This window comes from Saimiri boliviensis, chromosome 5 (genome assembly GCF_048565385.1).
Source record: "Saimiri boliviensis isolate mSaiBol1 chromosome 5, mSaiBol1.pri, whole genome shotgun sequence".
NCBI lineage: Eukaryota > Metazoa > Chordata > Mammalia > Primates > Cebidae > Saimiri > Saimiri boliviensis.
In genome coordinates this window covers 90,943,548-90,961,072 of record NC_133453.1, presented here as the reverse complement: position 1 = coordinate 90,961,072, position 17,525 = coordinate 90,943,548, and the positions used below count along the sequence as shown (strand labels likewise).

General features: G+C 34.7%; 1 protein-coding gene across 10 annotated transcripts in view; it reads left to right on the top strand.

Annotated features, from left to right (window-relative positions):
- MBD5 (methyl-CpG binding domain protein 5) overlaps positions 1-17,525 on the top strand; it is a 478,342-nt gene that overhangs the window by 102,219 nt on the left and 358,598 nt on the right. The window contains exon 1 of one of the 10 annotated variants that reach the window (XM_074399717.1): positions 94-6,670. The exons of the other annotated variants lie outside the window; for them this stretch is intronic. The gene's annotated coding sequence lies outside the window, so the exon portion shown is untranslated. Of the gene's footprint in view, positions 1-93; positions 6,671-17,525 lie in introns of those variants that run through there. 10 annotated transcript variants of the gene reach the window in all.

Sequence of the window (17,525 nt, the reverse complement as noted above, 5' to 3'; positions counted from 1 at the left end):
TTCTACCTGTAACAGTACTCCTTATAGATAACTACTGTTAAGTTTGTGTGTATGTGTATATATATATATATATATATATATATATATATATGTATATATATGTGTGTGTGTGCATATATATAAAATATGCACATATGTATGCACACATATATACGATTATGTATATTTAATTTTTAAATTTATACCAGTGGGGTCATACTCTAATTCTTTTGTACAAGTTCCTTTTAAAAAAATCTATCAATATACTGGTAACATCTTGTCATATTACTACATATAGATTTACTTTATTCCCTATTGATAATTATTTAGATCATTTTTCTTTTTTCTTCGTTGCAAATAATGGGTGCATTGATTGTCATATACAGACATCTGTGTGCTTTATTATTATTTTCCCAAAATAAATATTCCTGCAATAGTGGAATTGTTATTGGTGAGCTGTGATAAAACTGAGTTCTGCTAAAAGAGCTTGCATCCCAGCCTTTGCTGCTGACATGCTGTATAACTTAGACAAGCTAATTAACCTCACTATGAAATTGATATAATTCTCAAAGCCATTTTGTGGAATTGTTGAGAATTCTGTATTCTTTTCTAACAAGAAAATGCATATAAGGTAGTTAGGATGGGCTTTTTGTACCTGGCACATAGGAAGTGCTGAAATATTCCCTATTGTTAGGAGTTTCTTCCTTTAGCAAATTTTCTATTTATTTCTTTCATTTATTTTTCTTTTGAATAGTTTATGTTTTTTATTGATTATGAGAGAATTTTGTATGTTAAGAATAGTTACTGTTTTGTGAGTTACAAGTATTATTCCTAATTTATCCTCCTTTGCTGCATTTACATTTTGTATTTTTGTTTACTCAAATGTGTCAGTCTTTTCTTTTATGGTTTTTTGCCTTTGTGTCATATTAAGAAAGAACATCTCTACTGCAGTATTATAAAATATCTTTCTGTATTCTGTTCCAGAGATCTTATCGTTTTTATTTTTTACATTTATTCATTCATTTGAGACAGGGTCTTACTCTGTCACCCAGGCTAGAGTGCAGTGGCATGATAGGGCTCACTGCAGCCTTGACCTCCCCAGGCTCAGGTGATCCTCCCAGCTCAGCGTCCCAGCTACAAATGCATGCCACCATTCCCAGCTAACTTTTGTATTTTTCTGTAGAGATATGGGGTTTTGCCATGTTAACCAGGCTGATCTCGAACTCCTGGGCTCAAGCCATCTGCCTATCTCAACCTCCCAAAGTGCTGAGATTACAGGCATGAGCCACCGCACCTGGCCCCATTTTCTATGTTTAAATATTTATATTTACCTACATGTTTTTTAATGTGGCTAGTACTCTTTCCTCTTCGCTCCACCAAGAGACATATTAGAAATTATAGGGTTCTGTATAGGTTGTCACCATGACTGAGAAGTCACTGCTAGTATTCACTGCTCAGAAGCCAGAGATGTCTGCCAGGCTCCTGCAGAGAGCACAGGATTGTCCTTCAACAAAGAATTCCTGAGTCCAACACGACTTTGAATGTCCTTTCAGACCGCAGTATCTTACTATTGCTTTCTGCCAACAACAAGCATGTAAATACTAAGCATCTAAGTTTTCTAAAAAAAAAAAAAAAAAAAAAAAAACAATAGGAGTCATCTGTTGCTTCTCAGAAAATTGTTGCTCCTCACTTAATTTGCAGATTAACAACTTAAAAATACTTTTACCTCAGTATGTGGAAGAATTCTAAATTTCATATACCAGGGTGGGTGTATAGATTGGTTTAACATTTTTTGGTTGTTTTATTATTGATTGCTCCCTTTTTTGGTGGTATAGTTCTGTTATATCGACACAATTCCTCTCCAGTATAACTGAAAACAAAGTTAGAAAATTTCAGTCACCTCTCCTGTTTCTTGCATTATCTCTCTCCATTGAATATCATTTATACTGATTGCTCACATTGATCTTTCTCCTCTTAGCTGCTGATTCTACCTTTTATATCCAGTAATCCTTATTCACGTAGGTCTCTACTAACAGGATTGTTTGTTTTCTTGGCCTTCCAAAACACATAGGTGGGATTGATTGCAGGGTTTCTCTGGCATGAATGAAATAGGGAACAATGGTTTTATCTACTGATTAAGTGTATGATAAACTGGTAGAATGGAAGTTTATTCCTTTTCTATATGTTAAGATAGATCAATCATTCCTTGTTATTTTATATCTTTTTGATTTATAAAGATAATATACAGTAATTTGAGTTTATGGACTTCTGGTGGTAAAAGTTTATTTAAGAACAGTATCTAAAAGGTTGATAACTATACATATAACTAACAAATAATTTTTTATAATACCATTTCTCTCAGTGTTTTTTAAAAGCAATTACCCATAAGAGAAGCTGAAAAAAGGCATTTCTAGAATGTGAAAGCATCTTTAGAGATTATGATGAAAAGTTAGATAGTTATAGATTTTATAGGATTTCAATAACAAGTACAGTAATAGATCTCTTATTCTTTCTTGCTTCCTTTTCATTGAAAAAAAAAATGGAGTTTCTGCAGAAGACTAACATATATGTAGTCCAAGTTTATAACCTTTTGGAAATTATGTTTAATAATAGAACTTACAATATTTAGAATACTGAATGAATTACATCACCTTAAGTAATTTCCCACATCTCATTTTTCTCCACTAGACCTTGCACAGATGCTATATAGAAAGCAGTTGTGCATAGACGCCAGCCAAGGACATACTGATTTTTTTTAAGCCAGATAAAAAAATAGGTAAAGTTAATATCCTTTTATAATAATTAGACTAACTAGAGCACATACCTGGATGGAGAAATAATTTGCCTCTATAGATAAAAGAACACCACTGCTGCCATCTCCATCATCATAATTATCATTATTATATTTATTAAGTACTTAACTACATGGCAGGCAATGATCTATATGCCTTCAATGGATTATCTCATTTAATTCTTGTAAGAACCCAATGTAGTACGTATTACTATCCCCATTTTGCAAATGTGGTATCTGAGACAAAGAGATTTAGGTCACTTGCTCGAAATCTGATAGCTAGAATAAGACCTAAACTGGCTGAATTAAAAATATATGCTTACTGTAACATCTTCAGTAAAAAAGAGTTTTTGATCTGGGCCAGCACATGGAATAAAAGCTTTGGCCGAGTCCTGGAATTCTGTACTGCAGAGCACCATAAAGCATCTTGTCCTGTGTCTTATTAGAGTAGGTTATTACCAGTATTCCACTATAGCCCCTAAAGAATGGTCACCACCGTATACCCAGAACTTGTCACAGTGCTAAGCTCATAGTTGGTAAGTAGTAAATATTAATGGAGAATGAGAGAATATCTGTAATCATGTTCCCATTAACTCTCATTCTACCAAATAAGTTGGTGTCAAAATGTTCCCCTCAAGTTACAAATATGAATTAATTTGCCATATTAGCTTATTGCTGTAAGTCAATTATGTTATTAAGAAGAACTATTAGCCTGGCACAGTGGCTCGTGCATGCCATTCTAGCTACTTAGGAGGCTGAGATTGGAGGATGGCTTAAGCCCAGGAGTTTCAAACCAGCCTGGGCAACATTAAAACAAAATAGTATTTTAAATTAGGCTGGAATGGTGGTTTATGCCTCTAGTCCAGCTACTGGGGAGGCTGAGGTGGGAGAATCTCTTGAGCCCAGGAGTTCAAGGTTGCTGTGAGCTATGATTGTGGCACTACACTCCAGCCCGGGTGAAAAAAAACAAACCTATTAAACAAAACTATTAAAATTCATCATTTTGGCTTGTATTACCCATCATAAAAACTCTGTATCCATTAGTGATCACTCCCCATTCTCCTCTGACCCTACTCCCACCTCTAGGCAATCACTAGTCTGTTGTCTTTCCCTATAGGTTTGCCTATTCTTGACATTTTCTGCAAATGGAATCATACAACATGGTGTTTTGTGTCTGACTTTTTTCATTTAGCGCAAAGTTTTCAGGGTTTATGCATGTTGTAGTATATCTCCTAACTTCAGTACTTTTTGTTGACAAATAGTATTACATGATATGGATATATACCACATTTTGTTCACTCATCAGTTGATGGAAACTTGAGTTGTTTCCACCTATATTTTTATGAATAATGCTGATATGAATATTATGTACAAATTTTTTTGTAGACATGTTTTCACTTCTTTCAGGCATATACTCAATAGTGGAATTGTTGGGTGAATTTATATTTAATGTTTTGAGAAACTTGTATTTTCAAAAGCAGCTGTACCATTTGAAATTTCAAACAACATATGAGCATTCCAGTTTCTTCATGTCCTCACTAAGATTTGTTATTATCTATCTTTTTTTACTGTAGCCATTTTAGTGAATGTGAAATGGTGTCTAGTTGTGGTTTTGATTCATATTTCCTAATGAATAATGATATTGAACATCTTTTCCTATCTTTATAGGCCACATTATAACTTCTTTGGAGAAATGTCTATTTAAATCCTTTGTGCAATTTTTAGCTGAATTGTCTTTTTATGACTGAGTTGTGTTATTTATGCATTGTGATTTTAAGTTTTTTAATCCAATGTGATTTACAAATATTTTCTATTATCCTATTGGTTTTTACTTTCTTGATGGTGTCCTATGTAGTACAAAATTTCCCAGTTATGAAGTCAAATTTATTATTTTTTTCTTCTTTTACTTGTGCTTTTGGTGACATACCTAAAAGGTCTTTGCCTAACCTAAGGTCACTGAGATTGATTCCTGTGTTTTCTTTTAAGATGTCATAGTTGTAGCTCTTACATAAAGGTATATGATTCATTTTGAGTTAATTTTTATGAAGGGTGTGAGGAGGTGATCCAACATCGTTTTTTATGTAGCTTTCTGGTTTACCCAGCAACATTTATTGAAGGTGAGTCCTCTGACTGAATACTTTTAGTACCCTTGTCAAAAAGCAGTTGACTGTGAAGGCAAGGATTTACTTCATTTACTTCTTGACTCTGTTCTGTTCCATATTTGTATATGTCTATCCTATGCCAGTACCATCTTATCTTGATTACTGTAGCTTTGTAATTTGCTTTTTTTTTTTTTTTTTTTTTTTTTTTTTTTGAGACAGGGCCTTATTTTGTCACCCATGCTCAAAAGCAGTGGTACAAACAGCTTACTGCAGTCTCAACCTCCCGGGCCCAAGTGATCCTCCCATCTCAGTCCCCTAAGAATCTTGGACTACAGGCGCATGCTACCACGCCTGGCTAATTTTTATGTTTTTAGATACAGAGTTTTGCCATGTTGCCCAGGCTGATCTCAAACTCCTGGGCTCAAGCAGTCCTTCTGTATTGGTCTCCTAAGTGCCAGGATTACAGGCGTGAGCCGCTGCATCTGGCCTGTATATGTTTTGAATTGTAAAGTGTGAATTTTGTAACTTTGTTTCTCTTTTTCAAAATGGTTTTGGTTTTTCCTGAGTTTCCATGTGAAATTCTAATCAGCTCGTCAGCTGCTGCAAAATCGCCAGCTTGAATTTTGATAGGAATTGCACTGAATTTGTAAATCAATTGTGGGATTATTGACATTTTAACAGTATTAAGTCTTCTAATTTAGAAATGTAACATATCTTTTCATTTATTTAAGTTTTCTTTAATATCATAAAGAAATGCTTTTTAGTTTTCACAGTGTAAGTCTAATACTTTTTTGGTTAAATTTATTCATAAATATTTTCTTTTCATGATATTGTAAATGGAATTATTTTCTTAACTTCACTGTTCGACTGCTTATTGCTGGTGTGCTGACATATTATTAACTTTTGTATATTGGTCTGGAATCTTCCTACCTCACTGAACTCATTTATTTATTCGCTCTAATAGTTTTTTTGTTGATTTCTTAGGATTTTCTCTATATAAATCATATACTCTGCAAATAAAGATTGATTTAATTATTCCTTTTATATCTGGCTGTCTTCTTTTTCTTGCCTAATTTTCTTGTCTGGAAATTCCAGTACAATGTTTAATATAAGCAGTGAAAGTCTTGTTCCTGATCTTAGAGAGAAAGCATGCAGTGCCTCATCAGTAAGCATGATGGCTGTGACTTTTTCAAAGATGCCCTTTATCAGATTGAGAAAATTTCTTTCTGTTCCTAGTTTGTTGGGTATGCTGTTTAAGTTAATTGATATAAAAATACTCACTGCATTTTTACAATAGATTCAACATTTTGTATTTTAGAATCCAGATCAGATGGAGACTAAAGTAACCAAAATATCTTTCAACTGTACTAACAGCATAGTCTGGTGCATCCATTTTGTAGCTGTGTGAGATCTGATAACTTCAGCTGCAGTTGACCTGAGTTTCCTTATCTGTAAAACTGGGTTTGATTTTAGTGCATACCTCCTAAGATTTTGTAAATATTTAACTATTTACAAGTAAAAGATTTAGAGTAGCAGTTGACCCTTGTTAGTGCTAATATATTTTAGTCGTTATTAAGAATATGCATAATTTATGCATGGATTAAATCCAATATATTTTTCACATGTATAGCCTTCTTATACAGGCACTCCTTAAAAAATGTAAGATTTTATTTAAAGCTTTTATTTCTATCTTTTGGTTTTTTTTTTTTTTCTTTTTACAGCGATACATATTTCTCTCAGTAGTAGAATATTCAAGCAAACTTGTCTATGGCTGCATATCTAGCACCTGTAAAAGCAGGTAATGTAAAATTCAAGAAACCATTATTCAATTATTGGAAACTTTTTAAGTCACTTTGGTTTGTTTTTATGCCCCGCATGTTTTTGCAGACAACTTCAGTTATTCATATCATTTTTCTTTTAAAAAGCCATGCACCATGTCTGAAAGCTTGAGAGGCATCCTCCGGGTTTTGGCATATAGTTAGCTAAGCTGATTTCTTAGAGAACCTGAATGAATGGATATGAAAAGCAACACACCTTGCCGTGAGGGCCTAGATTCACTAAGGATGTCCTAAAAATTTAAAGAACTACATTTCTGGGCTTTTTGTATCCACATTTTTTAAAAAATCATTTTGTGCTCAGAGAATTCCTTTGGATGTAAGTTAAAAGAAAGAAAGCCGACAGATATTATATTTTCTTATTTTCTGTTGTTATGAATTAGACATAAAGGTCTGAGAAGTTTTAAAAAGAAATTCTTTGGATTCCTTGGAGTCAGCTCTCAGTTTCAACATGTTAATTTCTTTACATTATGGAAATCCTTGCATATGATTTACTATCATCTGATAAGGCTTGTGTCTCGTTTTTAAATCATTCTTTTGAAAGTCTAGATTTAACTGACCCCCGCACTTTTGGTCAGAAATAAATTTTTACGCAAGCTACCATTTGAGCACAACTCCTAATACAGAAATAAAATAACACAAAGGGCAGAGCCCTGCAAATAGTTATCACAAAACTCTTGTTAAAGCAATTCCCTTTCTCTTTAGACTCTCACTAAATTTATTGACTTTTAACATTTTAATTGGCATATAAAAGTTTAGAAACAAAACCTGATTATAGAGATTTGTGAAAGTAGTTTGGTATAAAAGAGATGTCCTTAATTAAAAGAAGAATCTAAAAAACGAGAAACACAAAATGACATATAAGAGTGTATCATAATAGATGGACTAGAGTTTTCAAGTGAAAATTTTTCTTTGCCTCTCTACTTACAAAGTCAGGGAGGTACATGATATATTTTAGAATGCTTTTCTTCAAAAGTTAATTTTTAAAATTTTGATATTTGAAGAGGTACAGTTAGCAAATTGGTTATGTCAACCACTTCATTTTCTAAAAACTGCATAAATGAAGTATTTTATTTTCTTAACTTTTTCCTCAGGGTGGCTTGATGAAACTAATGGATACCATTACCCATTCAATAGGTTGACTATCTTTTGCCTATAGTTAGTAAACTATGTTATGTTGCACTCAAAACATCCAGTACACAGTGAATAAGTGAATAGTTACGTTAAATGCAGTGGGTGTGAAAACAGCCTTTGTAAACTGTGAAATGCTTTATGGAGTTAAATCTTCGCCATTTTTACCACCTTCAAAGCTACATTTTATTTTACTTTCACTGTTGCCTTCTTTGGTAAGGGACAAAGGATAGTGAATGAGAGGCCATTTATGAGGCCAAGTGACTTGGCCAAAGGCGGAGATGACTAAGGATAGGCAGATTGAGGTGAGCAGTGGCGAGTTGGGTGAATGTAATGAGAGAGAGCTAAGAACAGGTAGCTTTTTGTTCTCACCAAGTGCAGCTCTTCATATCTTTTACCTCCAATCATAATGGTTTTCTGAAGTCTTTCTCCTATTTTCACATGTGTGGGCACACAATAAGTACTTATTAAATATTTATGAAATTATTAAAAACTGAAGAGTTTGAGCTCTTTCATAATGGGAATCTTCTCAAATTTTTAAGTTAGAAATGTTGTATGAACAGATGTATGTTTTAAGAAAATGACTGATACGAATTGACATGAATAGATTAGAAACAGGATTTTGAAAGCTATTATAATCCATGTAGAGAGGGATGAAAGTTATGGGACCTTGAAAAAGGGGGAAACGTTAGAAAAGAGTATACCACAATAGTGGCATAAATTCAACACTTTTTGGTGACTATTGACTCACTTGATAGAGAGCCTTGCAAAAAGTATAGTCAAAGTTGATTCTGAAATTTGTAGCATGAAAGTTTATGATTTTATTAACCAAGATGTAGAACAAAGGTCAAAGTAGGATTGGGGATGGATATAGGTTGTGTTTTGAATGTGTTCATTGTGTGTTTAGCATGTGATATCTGCCAAGAACAATGCATTGTATTGTTTAAAAAGTCACTGCAGGCCAGACTGTGGCTCATACCCATAATCCAGCACTTTGGGAGGCTGAGGCCGGTGGATCACTTGAGGGTAGGAGTTCGAGACCAGCCTGGCCAACATGGCAAAACTCCATCTCTACTAAGAAAATACAAAAATTAGCCAGGTGTGGTGGCACAAGCCTGTAATACCAGCTACTTGGGAGACTGAGGCATGAGAATTGCTTGAACCCAGGAGACAGAGGTTACAATGAGCCAAAATCCCCCATTGCACTACAGCCTGGATGACACGGAAAGACTGTGACTTTGTCTTGGAAAGAAAGAAAGAAAGAGAGAAAGAGAGAGAGAGAGAGAGCAGGAGGGAGGGGGCGGGGAGAGAGAGAGAGAAAGAGAGAAAGAAAGAAAGAAAGAAAAAAAAGGCAAGACAAAACAAGACTGAAGGGCACAGTTGCTCACACTTCTAATCCCAGCACTTTGGGATATCAAGGCAAGAGGATTGTTTGGGCCCAGGAGTTCAAGACCTGGCTGGGCAACATAGAGAGACCCTGTCTCTACAAAAAAAATCTAAAAAGTTAGCTAGGCATGGTAGCATCTGCCTGTGATCCCAGCTACTTAGGAGACTGAGGGTGGAAGGATTGCCTGATACCAGTAAGTCAAGATTGCAGTGAGCTGTCACTGCACTACTGTACTCCAGCCTGGGTGACAGAGAAAGACCCTCTCACAAAAAAAAAAAAAAAGAAAGAAGAAGAAGAAGAAGAATTACTGAAGATTTAAAAAGAAAGAAAGTGAAAAATATGAAAAATAAATGTCCCTCTCCTCACTAAGTTCTTCCTAGAGCATTAAGGTTAGATTTCTTCTGAATATTTTTAAATTGTTTTTCTTGCATATATAAGCATAACTGTATTTTCCCTATTTCAAGATGCAATTTTTTTTTGTATTTTTGTATTTCTGAAATCAGGAGTATCTTACAATTGTTATATATATTAAATTTAATTGAAATTTTCAGAAAGATTGGTATTTAATACAATTTGAAAATCAAGGAATAGTTATAATTAAAGAATAAAAATATATGTACATATATTTGTATCAAAGAAAATATATATAAGTATAAGCTCTACATGATGTATGTGTAAATAAAATACAAGCACATAAAATTGAGATTAGGATTATATATATTTATTTACATTGATATATATTATTATAGAACATGCTTTTTAAACATGATTTTTAAAAAATACAGAAATTTAATTATATCTAAAATTACTATATATCTCATCAATTCTAAGAGGTACTTTATATTTTAACATTTCTGAATTCAGGTTATATTTAATCATTCTAGCATCTAGACTTGAGGAAAATAGTTGTTAATTCTTTCTCTTTGCTGTATATTATTCTATGTGAATCTTTTGTAATTTTTTAACCATTTATTTGGGAGCTAGAGATTTTTCTGTTTATTATAGTTTTTGGTTTATGTCTTGTTACTCTTTTTAGCTTTTTACTATGACCAAACTGGTTTAGTAAGCATTCTTTCTCTATCTAAAATGTTGTATTTATTTCATTTTATATAATGCTTACAAGCCAAATTGCTATTATATATGTTATGAAAATGGAATCATGGTTAAAATCATGTTTTTACCTTTTTAAATTCATTCCTCATATTACAACCTTAGATAAATATTATCATAAGAAACATATAATTCAGTATATAAATTCTTACGATATTCTCTATGTTGGAAACACGCTTCCCAATTTTTTACTTTCCCATTCATACTTCAGGGCTTGTCTTTGGTGTTATCTTGGAAGACTATCTTCAACCTCTCTGGTTTCCCCAGCACAGCCTGATGGCTTCATATGCTTAACTCTTTTTAATACTTACCACTGTGTAGTACAAATGCCTTACTTATTTTTCTCTCTCTCTTACTAGGCTTCCTTAATGTCTGGGATTGTGTAGGCTAACACAGGCTATGGCTGCCACTTAATAGGTCAAGAAATATTGAAATAATGAATGTTGCTGGAAAATGTTTTCTTTCTAAATATTTTTTAAATACGACAAAAAGTTCTTTGCTATGCTGAAAAGCAAAGTAAAAAGAAATATTTGTAGAGCCCCATGAGTAGCTTAGAAGGAAATGAAAAATGCATTGGTAGTATATGTATAAGCTTTCTTCTCTAAAAATTCATCTTAAAAGGAAGCAGTAATTATTAATAAAATAAAGATGTGTTCAAGAGATCTGTTTACAAGACAGCCAGTGCATGGAGAATTGTAGGTCAAGAAATAGGCTTGGCAAGGTGGCTGATGCCTGTAATCCCAGCACTTTGGGAGGCCAAGGAGGACAGATCACTTAAGGTCATGGGTTCAAGACCAAACTGACCATGATGGTGAAAGCTTTTCTCTACTAAAAATACACACACAATTAGCTGGGCATGGCAGCTCGCGCCTGTAGTCCCAGCTACTCAGGGAGGCTGAGGCAGGAGAATCGCTTGAACCCATGAGGCGGAGGCTGCAGTGAACGAAAATTATGCCACTGTACTCCAGCCTATGTGACAGAGGGAGGCTCCATCTCAAAAAAAAAAAAAAAAAAAAAAAAGAAGAAGAAGTAGGTGTCTTTACAAAGGAAAAGTTACTAAAGGTTTTGGATGAGGAAATACAATTTTAGTTATTAGATGGCTAGATATTACCTTCCAGCATTTGCTATATATAGTGAGTGCTTTCTCCCATGTGTTCCCCCTCTGTATTCTCCATACACACCAAAAGGGAAAAACAAAGCAATCCTTGTTTGTACTTACACTTTTCAGGATGAGGTATCATTTGTATTACAGTGTTAAGAGAAAGCCCCTAATCTGGATAGTTTGAATAATTAGCATTATGATAATAATGCCATCTTTTTCCCCCCTGGCTCTTTATACTTAAAAAGCAGTTGGCAGTCTCTCATCCGACATGATAGTAGTCATATGTACAACACACTCCTTACCCAAAAAAGCATGTCAGAATGCACTTTTATTAAGAGAGAGAATGTAATTCACAATATACTGATAATCTTGAATTCTCCTTAAATTACAAATATGTAAGACTTTTTGTGAACTTTGGCAGTAAATTATTAGTAACAAATTTTTATTTTATTTTATTTTATTTTATTTTTGGAGACAGAGTCTTGCTCTGTTGCCCAGCCTGGAGTGCTGCAGTGGCATGATCTCTGCTCACTGCAACCTCTGCCTCCTGAGTTCAAGTGATTCTCCTGTCTCAGCTTGCCGAGTATCTGGGACTACAGACACGTGCCACCACACCCAGCTAATTTTTTGTATTTTTAGTAGAGATGGGGTTTCACCGTGTTTGTCAGGATGGTCTTGATCTCCTGATCTCATGTTCCACCCACCTTGACTTCCCAATTTTCTTCAGCTTTTATTTTAATTCTGGGGTACATATACAGGATGTGCAGGTTTGTTACATAGGTAAACATAGGCCATGATGGTTTGCTGCACAGATCATCCCATCACTCAGGTATTAAGTCCAGCATCCATTCGCTGTTCTTTCTGATGCTCTCCCTCCCCCAACTCCATGACAGGCCCCAGTATGTGTTCTTCCCCCAATGTGTCCATGTGTTCTCATCATTCAGCTCCCATTTATAAGTGGGAATATGTGGTGTTTGGTTTTTCTGTTCCTGGTATTAGTTTCCTGAGGATAATGGCTTCCAGCTTTATCCATGTCCCTGCAAAGGACATGATCTTCCTTTTTATGCCTGCATCATATTCCATGATGCATATGTACCACATTTTATTTATTTAGTCTATCATTGATGGGTGTTTGGGTTGATTCCATGTCTTTGCTATTGTGAATAGTCCTCCAATGTATTTATGCATGAATGTATTTTTATAACAGAATGTTTATATTCTTTTGGGTGTATACCCAGTAATGGAATAGTTGGGTCAAATGGTATTTCCGCTTCTAGATCTTTGAGGAATTACTCACAGTATCACAATTGTTGAAATAATTTACATTCCCACCAACAGTGTAAAAGTGTTCTGTTTTCTGTACAATCTCACCAGCATCTGTTGTTTTTTGACTTTTTAATTGCCATTCTGACTGGTATGAGATGGTAACTCATTGTGGTTTTAATTTGCATTTCTCTAATCATCAGTGATGTTGAGCTTTTTGTCATATGTGTGTTAACCACATGAATATCTTCTTTTGAGAATTGTCTGTTCATGTCCTTTGCCCACTTTTTAATGTTTTTTTTTCTTTTTTTTTTCCTTTTTTTTTTTTTCTTTTAAATTTGTTTAAGTTCCTTGTAGACTCTGGATATTAAACAATTGTCTAGTGGATAGATTGCAAAAACTTTCTGGCATTCTGTACATTGTCTCTTCACTCTGATGATAGGTTCTTTTGCTGTGCAGAAGTTCTTTAGTTCTATAGATCGCATTTGTCAATTTTTGCTTAACAAAGTACTGTTAACTCCCTAGTTAAGAAACCCTACTTTAGGGCCGGGCGCAGTGGCTCATGCCTGTAATCCCAGCACTTTGGGAGGCCGAAGAAGGTGGATCAAGAGGTAAAGAGATCAAGACCATCCTGGTCAACATGGTGAAACCCTGTCTCTACTAAAAATACAAAAAATTAGCTGGGCATGGTGGTGCACGCCTGTAATCCCAACTACTCAGGAGGCTGAGGCAGGAGAATTGCCTGAACCCAGGAGGCGGAGGTTGCGGTGAGTGGAAATTGCGCCATTGCACTCCAGCCTGGGTAACAAGAGCGAAACTCCATCTCAAAAAAAAAAAAAAAAAAAGAAAGAAACCCTACTTTAAAAAGTATGTCTATATACATTATTTTATATACATATTATATCTATGTGTAGTACGTAGATATAGTTGTCTAAGGTCACACATTAATTAGAGGTGGAGCAAAAACCAAGTCTCATGTTTCTTTGTGGGCCTATTTTTTTTTTCATACCACATGTTCATGTCATGGACTGAAAATGACAATTAGCACAAAAAGGCAATGCATAAATCTTCATGTATACACATTGATTTACACATATGCATATATGACACGTATATGCATGCTTTTTATACTTAAAAAGAAGTTGACAGTCTCCAACATGACTATATGGTAGAGAGTAGTCACATATACAATGTATGCCTTACTCAAGAAATGATGTCAGAATGCATGTACGCATATGTGTATGCATGTATTGCCAGTGAGTCATTCTTTAAGTGTCTGAAAATTGCTCTGTCAGCAAATATCTAAAGCCTTACTTTTACCTCCATCTTAGAAAAATAACTTAGTTAAAAGTACTGGATTTCATGTGCGTAAAAGGATTGTGCTTAGTATACAACCACAGTTCTCGTTTCCTTAAGAAAAGGAGCTGGCATCTGATTCAATGTTTCAATGAATGTAACTGTAAGATCTAGGGCAAAGGTTTGATCTCTAAGAGTTGAAGCTTTGGTCTATTTATTTTAGGCTAGCAATTTCAAATTGCCTTTTGTCTTTTTTAAAAGGACCTTCAAAATACTATCCAACCCCAATTTTAATTATTTTCGTAATCCCAGGAAATTAAAAGCAGCAAAGAACTGTTAGCAATCTTGACCCAGAAAACAGAATGTAAGGATGTCTGAGGGAAACTTAAGGAACTTCTTAACCAAAATAGTGACCCAGACTGGGTGCAGTGGCTCATACCTGTAATCCCAGCACTGGGAGGCATTGACAGGTGAATCACCTGAGGTCAGGAATTTGAGACTAGCCTGGCAAACACAGTGAAACTTTGTCTCTACTAAAAAATACAAAAATTAACCAGGATGGTGGAACGTGCCTGTAATCCCAGCTACTTGGGAGGGTGAGGCAGGAGTAATCACTTGAACCCATGAGGCGGAGGCTGCATTGAGCCGAGATTGCACCACTGCACTCCAGACTGGGCACCAGAGTGAGACTCTATATCAAATATATGTGTGTGTGTGTGTGTGTGTGTGTGTGTGTGTGTGTGTGTGTGTGTTGTGTTTGTTTGTATGTGTGTATATATATGACCCAGATCTGCTCTTATTTCTAAAAAGATAGGCTCAGTGAAAATACAGTTGATACATTGTGCAAAGAAGGTTGTCACTGTATTGAAAGTCCCACTAAGCATTAAAACAAAAAACATTTTATTGGTAGTAAGTTTTAAGAATATAACAATTAATGAAAATGTTGACAATCTGGGAAGAATTATTTTATGACTTGCTTTTTTGTGGCTATATAGTATAATAATTGATAACTCAGACATTACAATATAGTTCACTAAATAAGTGAATAGACAAATGTAGAATTTGGTATTCATATTTCATTTGTTATATAACATAAGCCTTTAATTGTTTAAACTTTGTATACTAATTTCCATCTATACACTACTTAAACAAAATTTATTAGCATTCTGAAATTTGAATTACCTCCTTAAATACCATCATCAAAATGTTTGAATTAATAAAATTTTTCTATTGTTCCATACTTATGATTCAAATACAGTTTTCAAATTTAAGCAGTTTCGTGATATGGCAGACATTTGGCTGACCTCTGTAGGTCTTAAAATAACTTCATTATGGAACCATGAATGTAGAAGCAGTCTTTGAACATTTAGGAAAATAATAGCTTCAAGCCCATGCATTTTGCCCTAAAAGAGAAGACTCTAACCATCATCATTATTTGGAAGAAATGTTAATATACATTTTAATTATTTAAATAAACTTTATCTTCTGTTTTCTCCTGACAGCTCTCAATTTTTCTTACATAGCAGATTAGAACTACTATACTTCTAATAGCTGACACAGTATACCAATGACCCTGTACACCTCAAAAAAAAATTTTTTTTTTTTTTGAGACGGGGTTTTGCTCTTGTCACCCAGGCTGGAGTGCAATGGCACCACCTCTGCTCACTGCAACCTCTGCTTCCCAGGTTCAAGTGGTTCTCCTGCCTCAGCCTCCCAAATAGCTAGGGTTACAGCTGCCTGCAACCACGCCCAGCTAATTTTTGTATTTTTAGTAGAGATGAGGTTCACCATGTTGTCCAGGCTAATCTCAAACTCCTGACCTCAGTTGATCCACCCGCCTCAGCCTCCCAAAGTGCTGGGATTACAAGTGTGAGCCACCGTGCCTGGCCCGCAAAATTATGTTTGATACTCTGTTCTCTATGACAGGGGTTTTCTGTTCTTTACTATATAAACATGTAGAAACAAGCATGTGGAGAATTTTCACCAAGTATGAAGCATTTGTATCCGATGGTCTAACAGAACACTGACTATGTAATATAAACAAAATGCACTCTGGGGATCACCTGTCTCACAGACCAGTTAAATTAAAATATCAAAGAGGTTCTTATGAGTACTCATCAGAAGAGACCTGCCTGTGTATTAAGACACTATAGAAGGAAAAAACAGTCGTGTTAAATACGAGCCTCCAATCAAAAGTCCCAAGGATGGATCTGCCAAATTGCAAGCTTTGGTTTGCTATCCAGCTCTTTCTCACGTAGCTTGCTCCAGAGTTAACAGTAGCAGGAATTTAATCACTTAGTGATGGTTAATGATTCTCCTGAGCAAGGCTGGGAGACTAGCTAATATGTAATATATTTTTTAGAAGCTCACCAAAGGTGATTAGAATCAAAATAGTTTGGGCGCTTAATAAGTGAAGCCTCACTTAACTGAAAACTTCATCCATCCATAACATCTCATTTCCTGATAATATAAGATGAAAGAGGAGTCTTTAGCATAAAATGCAGTATAGAGGTTATTCAAAGGGGCTTACTTGTTGCTGTTTTTATAATAAGGAGTTATAGGTCAAGCTGTATTATCAACTAATGCAATGATTAATTGTCCATATTCTAAGACAGAAATTAATGAGGGCTTACCCATTTGAAAGCACTTATTTTCCTGTCTTTACAAATATTAGACTATGAGGGTATTTTTTGTTTTTTGTTTGTTTGTTTTAGTTTAGTGAATATCTTTTGGTCATCTTTATTTTATTGTTACCTAGATATACTGTATGACATGTAATGAGTGGTCTATAAATCTTTAATGAAAGAATGATAGAATGCCCTTTTATCTTTTCTTACACTCTATTTGGGGTTCCTCTACTTATAAGCCATCATGTGCATCTTGTCCTTTTATATCATCACAGTGTCATTCTGTCTGGAAAGAGATTTCATCTTATTTACACTCACAAAGTATAATGCTTAAGTGGAGACTTTGTAAGCACATTCTGTCCGGTAGCTGCTCTCTCACTATATAGGATACCCTCCACATTATTGAGCTACGTGTCCTAATAATGACAAAATAGTTAATATTTTATAGAAATTAATTATCAGTCATTTATCACTATAATCAGTCATTATAGTTGTTGTAAACATAACCAGTATCTAGCATAGTGTTCGGCACTCTAAAATAGCCACACGGCATTAGTTGAATGAGTAGACACAGAGAAGAAGAAACTTGATTTTCTATTTTCCCACCCTGCAGTTATTTAGAGAATTATTTTTTAATGGAGTGAGGGGCATACCACACTAAGATAGGCATGCTTACAGTAGCCAACTAATAAGAGGAAATAGGAAATCACTACAAAAGATTTAAGAGATTAAAAGCATGGTCATCTGAGTCTTGTTACAATAAAGGCAAATAGTGGTACCCCCTTGACAGCTGAAGTCCTTATAATTACAGCATAATGACTATATTTACTAACCAGAAGAGTTTGCAGTTTTCCTAAGAAGTAGCTTGCATTATCAATGAAAAAAGTTATTGCGGGAGTTTG